Consider the following 16,156-nt stretch of genomic DNA (forward strand, 5'->3'; position numbering starts at 1 on the left):
TCTTGATCAGGAGAACTGACCTCCGAGAATCCCCTAAGACACAAGAAACAAAGAACTGACTAACTTCAGAAAACAGGGCTTCCTATCACCAAGTGGCTTCAGTGTGCAGCTATATATTTACAAGGTGCTTCTTCTTACCATCTATGCTGACCCATGGTGCCTCTTTCCGCCAGCCTTAAACCTATCCCGGGCTGCACTCGGGTGAAGCCGAGGGAGTGGATGCCAGTGGTGTTTCCCCGTACTGTGGTAACATCAACTTCCTGGGATAGATGTAGCCTTTAACTCGAGAACTTCTGCATACTGGAAGGATTCTTCAGTAGGGTCTGCCGATGCAGCAAGTGCATGGTCCTGTATGTGGACACTGCATGAGCAGGCTCTGAGGGGGCTGGCTAGAAGAGTCACAGAAACTGTTGGTTGGAAAGAGGACAACATTGTCAGGCTGATGCTAGCCAAAGCACACATATAGGTTCCTGAAGCAGCATTCCCATTGATTATTGGGAGAGCAGATCTAGTGGTATTAGTTAGGAAAGGCAGTAAATCAATGAGATCTTCAAAATAGTCTTCGGACCATTTCCTCTGGATGTGGAGTCAGTGACCATGAGTTATCTACTTAATATTCTCACTAAGAGTGAGGGGTTGATGGAAGGAATACTTTGCTGTAGGAAATAGTTAAGGCAAAGATTGATGTGAAACCTAAATGCAACTGAATATAAGGCTTGCAGAATGCTGTTGGCAGCATTCTACCACACTTGCTGATAGCCATAAGGAAACTCGAACTCAGAAAATATATGTTGTCCCTTTAATGAGTAAAAATCTCTTTAGGCTCCGGAGTTGGATATTACAGGACTTCTAAATGCTGATTTGTGGTGACTTTAAAATCACCTGTGAATTCAAATACTTCCATCCAGTTATATTGATTGTGGCTCACTTGAGTAATCCACTTGTTTTGTAACTGCTAGTCTTTGCAACTCATCAAAAATTGTATTTCCTGAAACCATCTGGCAGAATGCTGGGTTTCAAGAATGTTAGGATGGCACCCTTTTTTTTTTAATCCTTATTTCAGGATTTAATTGTCCCCTGTGTATCATTGAACGCTGTCTATTTACACAATAACTGTTCAACCTGACAAGTGTTCTCTCCATTATGCTATTAGCAGATGGATGTAACATGTGGAAACTTTTTCTTTTGAGTGGAGCCAAGTGGATATAGAATGAGGGGCATCAACTTATAGTCAAGGCAATGACAGTTGAAAGGTGATGGACAACTAAGCTTGAAAAATATCTCCATCCTCAGTGTTGGAGGAGCCCGGCATGTCAGTGCAAAAGACAAGGCTGAAGCAATTTCAACCGTCTTCAGCCAGAAGTGCCAAGGTGATCTGTAGCTACACCAATGAACTGCAGCGGTTCAAGAAAGCAGATTACCACCACCTTCTCAAGATCAATTAGGATGGGCAATAAATGCTGGCAGAGCCAGTGAGGCCCACATCCCAAGAATGAATAAATAAGAAAGTCTCTCAGTGGGTATGCCTAGAGACTATGATCACAGTAACATAGGAAATAGGAGTAGGCCATTCGGCCCCTCAAGCCTGCTCTGCTATTTAATTAGATCATGACTTATCCACCTCAATGCCATTTTCCTGCACTATCCCCTTTTCCCTTCATATCTTTACTATCCAGATATCTATTAATCTCTGCCTTGAACATACTCAATAATTGATCCTCCATAGTCCTTTGGGGTGAAGAATTCCAAAGATTTACCACCCTCTGAGTGAAGCAATTCTTCCTCATCTCTGTCCTAAATAGCCTTTCTTTTATGTCTTGAGTAAATTAGTTTATTTGCCAACTGAACTCTAACTGCATGCCTTCCCATGTTCTCATCAACTGCTGCTTGCAGTCAGTAATGGGGAGAGACCGATGTAAGAATAAACAGTGATGGTTTATTGAGACGTAGGGCAGAGCACCAAATCATACGTGCTCACTCAGAAACCTCCAGAACTAGACCTGCAGTTCCCAGTTGCCCGCACTGTACAGCGATTTGTAAGTGCTGTCACATGATCACACTTACATTCTCTTAAAGAGACAGGGTACCTCACTTTACCACACTTTCCTTTGTTCTGAGACTCTGTCCCCTGACCCCTGAGCCAGGGAAAACATCTTTCCTGCATCTACCCTGTCACGCACTGTAAGAATTCTGTAAGTTTCAATGAGATCACCTCTCATTCTTCTAAACTCTTAAGAGAATACAGGCCCAGTCTCCTCAATCTCTCCTCATAGGATAATCCCGCTATCCCAGGGATTAGTCTGAACCTTTGTTGCATTCCCTCCATGGCAATTATATCCTTCCTTAAGTAAGGAGACCAAAAGTGTACATCATACTTCAGGTATGGTCTTAGCAATGCTCTATACATTTGCAACAATCGCATACCTCCTATAAAGTGAGGATTAGTAATATATTGACAGAACTGCAACAAAAAATTGCATTTGTATATCACCTTTAAATTAGAAATCTAAGCCAATTTAGATGCCAATTAAGCCGAAAAGAAACAGCTATTAGGCGAGATAGCCAAAAGCTTGCACAACAGTTGGTTTCAATGATGGTCTTAAAAGAGGACAGGGAGATGGAGAGGTGTGAAGGTTTGTAGGAATGCAATTCATGAGCATGGAGCCTAGACAGTTGAAGATATGACCACCAATGATGTGGCAAAGGGGGAGAGATTTCACAACAAGCCAGAGACAGGGAAAGTGAGATTGCTTACTGGTAAACTAGTAATTTCACTAATGTGGCAGATTGGCCAGTGTGAAATGAATCTGTACTTAGAAATTAAGAACCGGTAACAACTGTTGAGAGACAAGCAAAGTATTACAATTCTAGTCAAGGCCTCTTTCAAGATATCACCTTTGCTTAAAAGAAAAATACTGCGGATGCTGGAAACCTGAAATAAGAACAAAATGCTGGAAATACTCAGCAGCTCTGGCAGCATCTGTGGACAGAGAAACCGTTAACATTTTGAGTTGTATATGACTCTTTTTCAGAAGACCTGCTGGATATTTCCAGCATTTCCTGTTTTTATTTCAGCACCTCTGCCTGTTTGGCCTAACATTATGGCTGACTTTCCTTCCAGTAAAAGTTAGGTATCTGCTGTGTGGCCAATTTCCTTGACATGAAGTGTTATAACACACACAGCATGACCAACAAAACACCCACTAATTATTGTAGGCCGTGCTGTAAATAATCTGCTTTTGTTTGTCAATAGCACAAAGTGACGAGAACAATCTGTTCAGTGAGGTAATGTCTATAATGTCTTCAGACACATAAGATACAATGGAAAATAGAACAGAGCCAAAGGAGAATGAAAGGTAATATGACTTCACTCACATCTCACGTTGTCGAACTTATAATTCTGTATATGTTCTGCCAAACACTTCTGTATATCTCATGATTTTGTCATTTATCAATACATCTGATTGATGCTTTATGTGCACAGTGCCCCAGGGAAAATAGCAATACTTTTGGTCTTTCTTTGTATGTGAATAAGTACAGTTTAATCAAAAACAACAGTAGAGCTTTATTGCTTATTAACTTGTTTGGACTAAGATAATTCACTCCACGTTATTTATCTTCTGAATTCTCTTTGCAAAGTTATTGATCCATATTGTTGGAAACAAATGAATAAATTTATATGTTAATCATACTGGAAGCATATCACATACACATGGTAAAATTGTAATGTGTTTCTTTGTTGACAATAGTAAATTGTCTGCACAGTTGCCTATGGTTACTGGATGAATACATTTTGATTTATGTATAAGGTGGTGATGGATTTTGGAGAGAGAGGTTTCATACACTTGCTCCACTGAGTAACGAAAGCCTAAAACTAAACCAGGACAGTTAAGATAGCAAAGCGAATGGGAAATATCGACAGTGAGTTACAGCTGTAAGTGTTGGCATAAAGTGTGACAAAAGGAAGTAAGATGTCTTTCACATGCAACATTTTTAATGATATATAAATGCTTTGGCTTTTGCTAAAAGGTACAAAGAAAATTATTTCTACATCTGAATTTGAAAAGAGGGACGTGACTACAAATTCATTGGTTTTAAAAGTCTGAATACATAATTTTAATGCCTTATTTTTATGTATAAAAGTTTCCAAGTTAGCATTGTAGTCACAAGATGACTCCATTGTCCCTGACATGCAGCTTGGGTTGTATTCTGGTGTAAAGAAGGGATGTTAATGGAAAGAATGGACAATATTCACAGAGAATATGATGGTAACTGCATTTTTCACAGGTGTGATCTTGCAGTCAACAGATGCTCAAAGCTCAATTCACATACAGCCTTATTTTAATAAACACCACAATAGTTGGTAGGATGCATGTTTATTTCTGGTAAGATATTACAGTTGTGATTTGATCAAAATTTGCTGTCAAATAAATTGTGGTCACAAAAAAATATATAGTACCATTTGCAACTGTGGGCATCTGTGGCAAGACAGGCATTAACTACCCATCCTGGGTAAAAGGGAGTGATAGGCATTTTTCTTGAGGTTTGATGCAATGAAATCATTGCCAGGCCACTTTAGAGTGCAATTAAGAGTCAACCACATTAGTCACCGATAGGTCAGACTGGGTAAGGGTAGCAAGTTTCCTTTCCTAAATTACAATAGCAGTTATTACATCAATTCCACAGCTTCATGAACACTTTTACTAATATTGGTTTTTACCTCTGGGCTTTTTAAACCTAATTCAAATTTTCAGACTGCTATGATGAGATTTAAATTTGTTTTTTTTTATATTATTAGTCCAGGCCCCTGGATTACTAGCCCATTTTTCTACTTGGCCTGATTGTTCAAATCAAGAGAAAATAAAGAATAGCCATTTGTAAAGTTTGATTATGATTACCTACATCATTTAGTATTTCTACTATTGTAATCTAAAGAAAATTGAAGTCTTCATTTCATTATTCTTGAAAAAGAATTGATCTTTAGACGGAAGCAATGATATAAAATTTATTAATCTTCACATAAACAGAATAGCCTGAAATATCACTGAGCATGACAACAAGTTTCCATATCTAGCAAAGAGGCTGATTCTCCTCTATGGGTCAGAGTTAGCACTGTAAGATTGCATTAAAGTATAGCAATGTACATTATACCTTATTCACAGAATCTTTCAGCACAAAGAGGCCATTCGGTCTACCATAATTGTACTCTCTCTTTGAGAGAGCTATTCGATCAGTTCCACTCCTCTGCTATTTCCCCATAATCATGCAGATTGTCCATTTTTAAGAATGCATTTTTCTTCTAAATAGTGCACAATGGCTCAGAGCCAACTATACCAAAGCTACACCAAATTAGTATAATATTGCTTCAGAGTTATTATTTGGCCTAGAATTCATAATTTGTATAATTATTGTAACCAGTAGAGCATCACTATACTTTCCTCACCCACTCAAATGCAATAAAGCAGTGATCTGTAGCTGATGATCTTTTCAAATGAACCAACAGCACCCAAAGTCTGCCTCTCCCCAATCCCACCAAACATGTCAAAAGGCCAATAAGTTAATTGTGCTTTCAAACATCTTAATAGCATTTGTTCCCAATGACTAACATACAATGAAATACATTTAATAATCTAATTTGTGCATTAGTTACAGAACAGACCTAACATCTGCTGTTTACAAAATGTAACAGCAAAGTGAACAGGTGGCATTTTCAGTTCTTCATTTGTTAAGTCACTTAGAAAGCTTATTAGATTCATCTTAAAGAGACAGTATGCACTCATTACCATAGAACCATAGAGTACAGAAGGAGACCATTCGGCCAATCATGTCTGTGCTGGCTCTTTGAAAAAGAGATTCAATTAGTTCCACTCTTCTGTTCTTTCCTCCATTGCATTATTGTATAATAGCGCTAATGTATAGCGCTGTAACTTGTTTCTTTTTAAAGTCTAATCCCAATCTCCTTTTGAAAGTTACAATTGAATTTGCTTTATTCAGGGGAGTGCATTCCAGGTCATAACAGCTTGCTCCGTAAAAGAAAAAATTCTCCTCATCTCCACCTGGTTCTTCTGTCTATCTTAAATCTGTGACCTTTGCTCTCAGACTCTCCCTCATCACAGTGCAAATTTAAGTCCGAGTGCAGAATATACAATACAAAATGTTAAGGCTGACCCTAGTCTCCCTGAATGATTGCATTGGTAAAGACTGTGCATGATTGAGTCAAATTAGAAGAAACTAGACTCGATTGCAGGTCCCTGCTGAGTTAGTTGATTTTAGCTGGATTGGCAGTACGTCAGCTGAAATAGGCTTCAGCAGTCTTGGGTTATAGGGGAGGAAATCAGCTAGACTCTTGATCCTAAGCTCAGACTTTTTACCGGATGCCACTGAAGAAAGGGTTGGTTATAGATGTGATTTCTCTCACGTTTGAATGGCCTGCAGATGGTTAAGGGCCAATCTTCTGAATATCCACTAACGGCCGGGAGCTTCATCCAATGGTATTGCATATCAAGGAATTGAAAAGTGGGCTGTTCCTTCAATCTATCAACTTAAATGTTAGACAATTGCAACCAGTGCTCATATCATTTCCCAACACAACTGGCTGGCAAGTAAGTTTCACTGCAAGTGGTGCATGATCATAAAAAAAACTCGATCCTTAGACGAAGATTATGTGAAGAATGGTAGCTTGGGTAAGACTCCAGAGGGTAATCAGCAGTTATGGAACAAAACCCCAACCAGAAGTCAGGGGCAATCAAATATTTGTGGGAGAGATTTCTTCTCATCTCTAATGCTAGCAATCTCACTAACACGTGGCAAGGTTTCCTCTGACTAGTATTTATTTTCAAATTTGAATTACCATTTAACCAGTGGAAATCTTCTCAGATTTGTTTGTGACCATTCCATTCATAGTGACTGGAGGTATATCAACTTCCCATGTATTGTATAACTTGGCTACAGATAAGAGGCCTACACTATTTGTATATTGTCCAGATAAATATGTAAGTCTCCCCAAAAGTTGTGGTCCTACGTTGAATTTGCATTGTTTTGGTTTTTCTGTGATACGAAAAGCTGACTCAATGCACCAGATTCCCAAACTTATTGGTGGCAGGAAGAACATTGATGCTGCTAATTGGATTTGGCTACCTAGCTGGATTCAAATCTTCAGGTAAATAGAAAGTGCATCGATCGATAGATATAATGAGTGTCTGTCAGATTAGTCATCATGATCTCTGACTCTCAGCACCACACTGCAGGAATGTGCATGATTTGTAATGTAGTCTGCATATATATGAGCAAATTTGGTGGAACTCATTCATTTTAACAAAGCAAGAGCAGCAAAAGTGCACAGTTCCCATAACCTTGGTTTAACTGAAACTACTTGAGCAAAAAGGTCTAGGCAGATACTCCTGAGTGCAGTACTGAAGGAATGTTGAAAGGTTGGAGGCAAGATATGAGACCAAAGCCCATTTTCCCTCTCATGGGGCACTTGAAAGATCCAATGGCCCTATATAAAAAAGAGCAGGGGAGTTATCCCCAGTATCCAGACCAAACGTACCCCTCAATCAATATCACTATAAACAGATTATATGGACAAGATCTGAAGAATCATATGGACTCGAAGCCTTAACTCTGTTTCTCTCTCCACAGGGGTTGCCAGACCTGCTGAGTTTTTCCAGCATTTTCTGTTTTTATTTCATATTTCCAGCATCCGCAGTATTTTGCTTTTATCTGGACATTCTCAATGCTGTTTGTGGAGTTGTATGCAGTGTGGTTGCCACATTTCCCACATAACAACTGTGATTATACTAAGGCCATAAAGTATTTGAGGCATCCCGAAGACCTATTATGTACTATACAGTTGCAAGTTCGTTCTTTTATCCCGTTCAGTAAAAAATGTTCCTTCCAACAATTTGCATTTACGTCACAAGTTATTATTCTGGAGCATCCGCAGTATTTTGCTTTTATTATTCTAGAAAGGTTGGTTCTCTGAGCAGTTACCAACTGAAGGATGAAGATTCTTTCCTGGAGATCTAACCGTAACATTTTTGCTTGAATTTATTACCCAGGTATGTAATACAATTACTATTGCAGTCCTAGGTTGTGCTATATTGGAGACTATTCAAACTTTTAACATAGAACTGCAAACAATAAACTGAGATTCATTTTCTTGTGACGGTTTTAAAGCATTTTGATTTGTATTTATATGGATACTGGCATTCATCAACATTAGCCTTGGCTCTGTGGTAATACTTTTGCCACTGAGTAAGAGGGTTGTGAGTTCATAGCCCTAAAAAAGGTGCAGACATTTTTTTTTAATTAAACAAAAGCATGGGGGAACCACAGTTTCCATGCCAACACCTCAATCAGAGTCTACTTGCCAACCAATCAGTACCCTTTTCTCATGCAATATAGTGTTACTCTTTTTGAAATTTGGCATTCTTGCACCTGTCCTGATGAGTGCAAGACAAGGCGTTTCAACAGCATGTTTTTTTTTTCAGCAATAACAATGTTGCACTGTCGTTGGTGCCATCTTCTAGATGAGATATTCAAAAGATACACCATCTGCCCTCCCAAGTGAACGTAAAAGTTTCTATGGTGCTATTCCACACAAAAATTATTTTTTGGCTATAAAAGGCTTTGAAACCCCCTATGGTCATGAAAAACACTAAAAATGCAAATTTTCCATTTTCTGTCCATTGACTGATCCAATGCTTCCAATGTCATTTAAGATTTTATGTCCCAATCAAAATGAGAAACTTGAGTCACTGTATTGCAGTCTGAGTTGATCCTAGTTGCAGCTGTTGGCCCTTAGGTCTCTGTTTCCAAACGGTTAGGTGTGATCTTTCTGGTCCTATGGGGGCAGGCTTGAAAGCAGGACTGGGATGAAAGTCAGAAATGTTAGTGCTGGGTCAGTGTGCCAATGTATTTCCACCTCCAGGCGATCTTCCAGGTGGCAGGTCTTCACTGATGGAGGCTACCTACCTGGCAAAGGCTGGTATCCAATTTAAATAATTAACTGCCTATTTGTTGGCTGATTGGTACATGGGCAGTCCCACTGAGACCTCCTATAATCAGTCCCCTCTCCTTTTCCCCGCCCCACCCAACCCCCAATCTGGAGTAACATTGATCAGTTGGAGCCAGAGGACATCTTATGAAAGGGTTTCCTCTTCACAGGGTGTCCTGGCAGCTGTGGTCAGAGTTTAATTTTTTTAAATTCTAACCTCTTCAAAGGCCACCTTAAGATCCCTCATGGACCCCATCCTGCAGCGGCAGCCCCCACCTCTGTTAGTGGGACTGCCATCCTTTCCAAGGATGCAGGCTCCCTGATTGAGCCTGGACCCTCTGAATCCACACGCCATCCCTAATTGGATGACAGACCCAGAGGCAGCCTCTTAATCGGCTGCCTCCAGGGAGATATCCCAGACGTACGCCCTGACAACCAACCAGTGCAGGTTTGGGACATGAAAATGGTCTGGCTGCTAGATTGTTTTTAAAGGGCACTGGATAAAAAAGGGCACTGGATAAAAGAGAGAACTTGCATTTCTATAGCACATAAAAGGACCTCGAGCCTCAAACTGCTTTACAGCCTAAGTACTTTTGAAGTGTAATCACTGTTATGTGGGAAATGCGGCAACCAATATCACACAAACAGCAATGAAATAATGACCAATATTTTTATAGTGCTTTTGATTGAGGGATAAATATTGGTCAGGACTCGTAGTGGGAACTCTCCTGCTCTCCTTTCTCCTGTCCATTCTTTAAAGGATTCCACTCCATTTTGTACTGATGATATCTCTAAGCTATGGTGATATAACGTGATTGCATATTGATACCAAAGTGCTACTGAACCCAACAAATCCATGAAGCATGTTGAAGTAGTATTGACTGAGGACATAATGAATGCTATTCAGTCAGAAGATAATAACCCACTCTCAGTTAATCGATTCTAGTTGGTTCATCCCAGCTCAAGAAAACCTCAAATAATCAATGTGAATAACTTTAATCCTGAAAATGCCAAATTAATCAATGCAGAACCCCTAATGAGTCAGAGAGTCTATTTGATGACTAATTTAGGTGTGGAGGTCCCAGGTTTGATTCCTAGTCTGGACTGAGTTAGATGTAAGGGAGCCTTTGCAACACAAGATAAATGAGGGTTCCTGCTTCTGAACATTATACAGCAATCTGACCTGCAAATACATTTGTGTGGAGGATAAGTGAGCACAGGACTGGGCTTGGCAATGAAGCACTCTACAACAAAATAACCTTTTCATGCTTAGCCTAAAGATTCAGCCATAAATAATGTCCATCTCAGCAAGACACAAAAGAATGACTAAAGCCCACAGACAATATATGTCAATCAGGAGTTGGTATCTTCTGATCCCACCACTGGCTCTATATTGTCAGGCTGTTTGTTTTCCATTTAATATTGGATGAGTCATAATTTCCCGAACTAAACATTTGAATGCCAAAATCTGTCATTTTTGCCCCTTGTCATAAACTCTGTACCGTTGATATTGATTCCATTTCCATTCATAGCCTCTGACCCAGGCTGAAACACCTTGGCCACAGCCATGGTGTCTTATTCATCCCTGAATTGAGCTTTATATACGCAACATCACAAAGATCACCTATTTCCACATCTGTAGCTGCTGAAATTCTCATTCATGTCTTTGGCATCTTCAGATTAAACATTTCCAATGCTTTCCAGTCTTCCATTCTTCAGATCCATTTAAAAGCTTGCTCCTCCATCACTCCTGTTCTCGTTGACCTACCCTAGCTCCTGGTCCTTTAACAGCATAAATTAAAGAAGTTGCATTCTCATATTTGAAATCGCAGTCCCTTAACTCCACCCTGTTCTGTAATCTTCTTCAGACATACAAACATCACCTTATCTCAACCCTTATCTCCTCTTCTTATGCATCCCACCTTTCTTTTGCCTGCCTCACCCCCCACAATTAGCACCCGTGCCTTCAGCCGCCTAGGGCCCATACTCCTTCCCTAAATCCTCCACTTCCCTCTATTCATTTAAAACCTTCCTCAAAACATACGTCTTCTCCAAGTTTTTGGGTCACCACTCATAATATCCTCATCTTTGGCTCAGTCCATTTATCTCTTATTACATCTCTGTCCCATGTCTTGGAACGGTTCTCTGTATTCATTAGTGTATTTTTTAAAATAAATGAATGCTTTAATACTTGTTAAAGGGACATTACCATTGTTTCAGGGTCTTGTGCTAACTTTTCTAGGTTTGGTGACCAGACTTGTGTGCAACAATGCAATATTACAATGTTATAATAATCACTGTTTTTCTGGACCTCAGTATTCGGGCAAGGAGAGTGGTGAGGACTGTGATAGCTTGCATTGGAGCAGATGTTTCTCCATTGCTTTAAAATAATTGCCTGACCTCAGCGCATAGAAGGCAAATCAGTTGAGAAGATTAAACAGAATCCAACCACTTTCCTTCTATTTAAATGCATAGACTAACAATCAGGTGAGCTCCATTATATATGTGCAGCGCTCCCACTGCACATCCCCCATTAATGACCAAGAGCAGAAGAATGATATCTCCCCCATTATCTGCTGCAGCCCCATCTTACATGACCTATTCCTGGTGTCTTAGCCCAGCTACAAAGTAACAAATGAGACAGCAGTGCCATTTTTAAAAAAAGCTTAAATGTACTCTATCCTAAATAGGGTTTATCCAATAGAAATGCATTATTTATAAAAAGTCACATCTGGTTGCATTTGAGCATTCTTCATATTTTTAGTCATAAATATTAAATCCAAGTAAAGAATTTACTGTAAATACATTCGACTGTGTATGTATGTATATAATATATATATGCTTCTCTACTAGGTAGTTTTAAACGAGATTCTTCCACATTTGCTCAGTATTTTATTGCTGGAGGAGTTATAATTTTCATTGTTTTTTCATGATTCTTCCTCATAAAACCAAGAAGGATTTTTTGTGTCAAATATTTTTTTCCTGTGACTGTCTTTCCTGCCAATCATTTATCATGCTGCAAATGTACAGAAGAGAGGCTGAAAACTGGTCGTCTTGATTCATCACTTAAGAGGTAGTAGGCTAAGGAAATGATCGACATTCTTATTAATGAAAGTAAACTATAATAGAGAGAAGCAGACCCAGAGTGGAAGAACGAGGGAGACATAGGTTCAAGAAGGGGGAAAAACTTGATTACTCTGCTTCCATTTTCAGATCTGGGGGTGGGGGATTTGTGATTCACAATTACCCTGTGTCCAGTCCTGTAAGGTAGGCAGCACACATACTTCATACTGCCTCACCATTTCAGCGTACAGCTCGGCACTAAATCCATTGCTGGCTGACTGCACGCTCAACAGGGGGGCCCAGCAGCATGCATGGCTAGTATACGTTTCAGCCAGCCTGCACCTCTTGAAGGCAACCAGCTCATCATAAAGACGAACAGCACTCCTCAGGCAGAAGCTGCTGCTGGCTGCCAAGGAAGAAATTAGCTACAAGGAGAATCACAGAAAATGGAGCCACTGAGCAAGAGAGACGGCTCCCTGGTTTGTGAATGCAGTGCTGGAGGCCTGAGCACAGGAAAGGAGGGCTGATGGCATGTTTCAGCAGGGGGCCAGAAGGTTCTCAGCCCTGAGAAGGGATTGTGAGCCGATAGGTCAATTCCTGAAGTCTGGCCCTAAGAATCTGGCAGCAGTGGTGAAAGAAGTTCAAAGACCTCACAGGCATGATTGAGCTCAGTGAATGCAACTTCATATGAGATCTCCTACCACCACGCCTGTTGGATCCTGGTCACCAGTTTGTTGGGATTTATGGATCCGGGTTGCATGCTTGTTTTGGGATGGCCAAGCTGGTACAATAGACAGATTAGGTCAGTAGACACTTCTTAGGTGAACACATTCTGTTTATTTACAAAAGGTATTCAGCTGCTACACTTGTGTGCTTACAACTCAAACCCTGTCCCTACACTACTGACTCAAACTATAGACTACTGACTACTGAGGTAGCCCGCGCTACTCTTCTATTGGGTACTAAAATCACATGATCTTCCATTATAACATTCTTCTCAAAGGTATATTACATATCGGATTACCACAGCATCACTAACCTCTCACACTGCTCAATGTACCACAACCCTATCATCACCCATCAGAAATCAGGGTTCATGGTTAACGTTCAGATACTCCACCTCAGACCCACATGCTTTCCAGTGCTACCAACCGCACAACCACCTCTCAGTGCTTCCACATATCTCCAGCTATTCACCCAGCAGGCACATCACCCAAACACATTACAATACGATCACTGATTTACTACCCTCTCTTGCAGGATAATATATCCCATAGCATGAGAGAGGAGCAGGACTGGAGGGGGACAGGCAAACTGCATCACCTGAGCTCTACGGAGGAGATATTGTTCAGCATCATGGGGACAGCTGTAACTGAGACTGTGGCATCCGGTGTCAATGAGAACATTCAGGATGATGGAATATTCCTGCCTTATGCACCTTCTCAAATCCCACTTCACCCTCATCCTGCTATCTGGCATAAGCTGAAAGATGCAGATGGTGTGACCATGGAAATCTTGCTTTTCAGCCATCCCCCCCAATCTCCTGTTCCCTCATCCTGACCCTTCCCTCCTGCATTTATGCTTTCAGGTGCCAACTGCCACCTGCCCAGCCATTATAGCCTCAACATGAAGGGTGAGATAGGGAAGGCAGTGGCGTAGTGGTAGCATCACTGGAGTAATAATCCAAAAGCCCAGGGGCACATGTGTTCAAATCCCACCACAGCAGCTGTTGGAATTTAAATTCAATTAATAAATCTGGAATTGAAAGCTAGTCCAATGATGATCACCAAACTATTGTTGATTGACATTAAAAGCACATTTAGGGAAGGAAATCTGCTGTCCTTACCTGGTCTGGCCTACATGTGACTCCAGACTCACAGCAAATGTGGTTGACTCTTAAATGCCCTAGCAAGCCACTCAGTTGTATCAAACCGCTGTGAAGTCTAAAAGGAATGAAACCGGACAGATCATCAGCATCAACCTAGGCACTGGAAATGACAATGGCAAACTCAGCCCTGTCGACCCTGCAAAGCGCTCCTTACTAACAGTTAGGGGCTTGTGCAAAAATTGGGAGAGCTACCCACAGACTAGTCAAGCAACAGTCTGGCATAGTCATACTCATGGAATCATACCTTACAGACAATGTCCCAGACACCACCATCACCATCCCTGGGTATGACCTGCCCCACTAGCAGGTCAAGACCCAGAGACAGAGGCACAGGGCTATACAGTCAGGAGGGGGTTGCCCTGGGAGTCCTCAACATTGACTCCAGCTCCCATGAAGTCTCATGGTCAGGTCAAACATAGGCAAGAAAACCTCTGCTGATTACCACCTACCATCCCCCCTTCAGCTGCTGAATCAGTGCTCCTCCATGTTGAACACCACTTGGAGGAAGCACTGAGGGTGGCAAGGGCACAGAATGTCCTCTGGGTGGGGGACTTCAATGTTCATCACCAAGAGTGGCTCAGTAGCACCACAACTGCTGAGCTGGCCCAGTCCTAAAGGACATAGCTGATAGATTGGGTCTGCGGAAGGTGGTGAGGGAACCAACAAGAGGGAAAAACTTACATCACTTCGACACCATCCAGGACAAAGCAGCCTGCTTGATTGGCAACCCATCCACCACCTTCAATATTCGCTCCCTCCACCACCAGTGGCAGCAGCATATTCCATCTCCAAGATGCACTGCAACAACTCCCCCAAGGTACTTTCAACAGCACTTCCCAAACCTGCAACCTCTACCGCCCGGAAGGACGAGAGCAGCAGATGCATGGGAACACCACCACCGGCAAGTTCCCCTCCAAGTCACTCACCATCCTGACTTGGAAATATATCGCCGTTCCTTCACTGTCGCTGGGTCAAAATCCTGGAACTCCTTTCCTAACAGCACTGTGGGTGTACCTACAGCACATGGAGTGCAACCTTTCAAGAAGACTGTTCACCACCACTTTCTCAAGAGCAATTATGGATGGGCAATAAACGCTGGCCTAGCCAGCAACGCCCACATCCCATGAGTGAATTTTTTAAAAAAGAACAACTCTAGGCCTCTGTTGATAATGCACCTTCACTAGGCCTGATACTTAGTCACCAGCTCAGATACTGTCACTGCTCATAACTTACAGTAACATAGAGTCAGGAGTTGCACCTAGTGAGTTACCAGTCATGAGTGGTTTGCAACCAGGCCAGGGAGAAAGGACAGTTTGTATGACAGACCCGGGGAGGGCACAGATGTGTCCTGTTGCAGGGGAATCAGATAAAGATTTTGATGGACTGTGTACTGGACAATGCTGATGAGAATGCAGACCAAAGATGCTTGGTGCATTGGCAGATCTGCCAGACACTTTCTTCTATTCCAGAAAGTCAGTTGAGGGAGGATAATGTTGGAGCAAATCTTTACACATGTTTATATTTATTTACAGAGTAACGCATTACAAGCATTCACCTCCTAACCCAACAACCACAGTTTCAATCTATGTTTATTTATATGAGCTGAAGTGAAACCCTAGTTCATGCTTGCTACATGCACACAATTAAACACAATTAATATATAATTAACATCCAGCTCCTAAGTGGCACATGGCTTTGCGCAGAACCGGGAAGTGGTGGCCAGCTCCTTGCCAGCACTTACATACCCAATTGTGATGCAGCCGCTGTTTCAGCTCCCAATACAGCACAGGCAGACCACCCAATGTCTCAATGCTGCAGTGGAAGCTCAGATGGAGGTCAAGAGATCCATGTTTGCTCCCATGCAGGCTCATTATGACTTTAAGTCTCAGTGCTCAAAAGGACTTGCAGACTTTCACAGCAGCCCAACAATCCATTCCCCAACAGATTAGTAGGGTTACTGAGGTGCTGGCCTGGGGGAGTGGCAGCGATTTCTTGGAGCATGCACCTGCTGTCCTCTCTCAGCATTTACTGGATGTGCTATTGGATAAATGTTTTTGAATTTTTTTGTTGGTGGCTTTTATTCCAAAATTTTGGCTAAGGGGAGGCTGCATTGGGATGTAGAAGATGGATTAAAAGGTGGGGAATTGTGCAGCAATAGTGATGGTGAGATGAAGTCTTGGGGGAGCCAGAGACTCAGTCGTCACTCA

This window comes from Cetorhinus maximus, chromosome 6 (genome assembly GCF_964194155.1).
Source record: "Cetorhinus maximus chromosome 6, sCetMax3.hap1.1, whole genome shotgun sequence".
Lineage (NCBI taxonomy): Eukaryota > Metazoa > Chordata > Chondrichthyes > Lamniformes > Cetorhinidae > Cetorhinus > Cetorhinus maximus.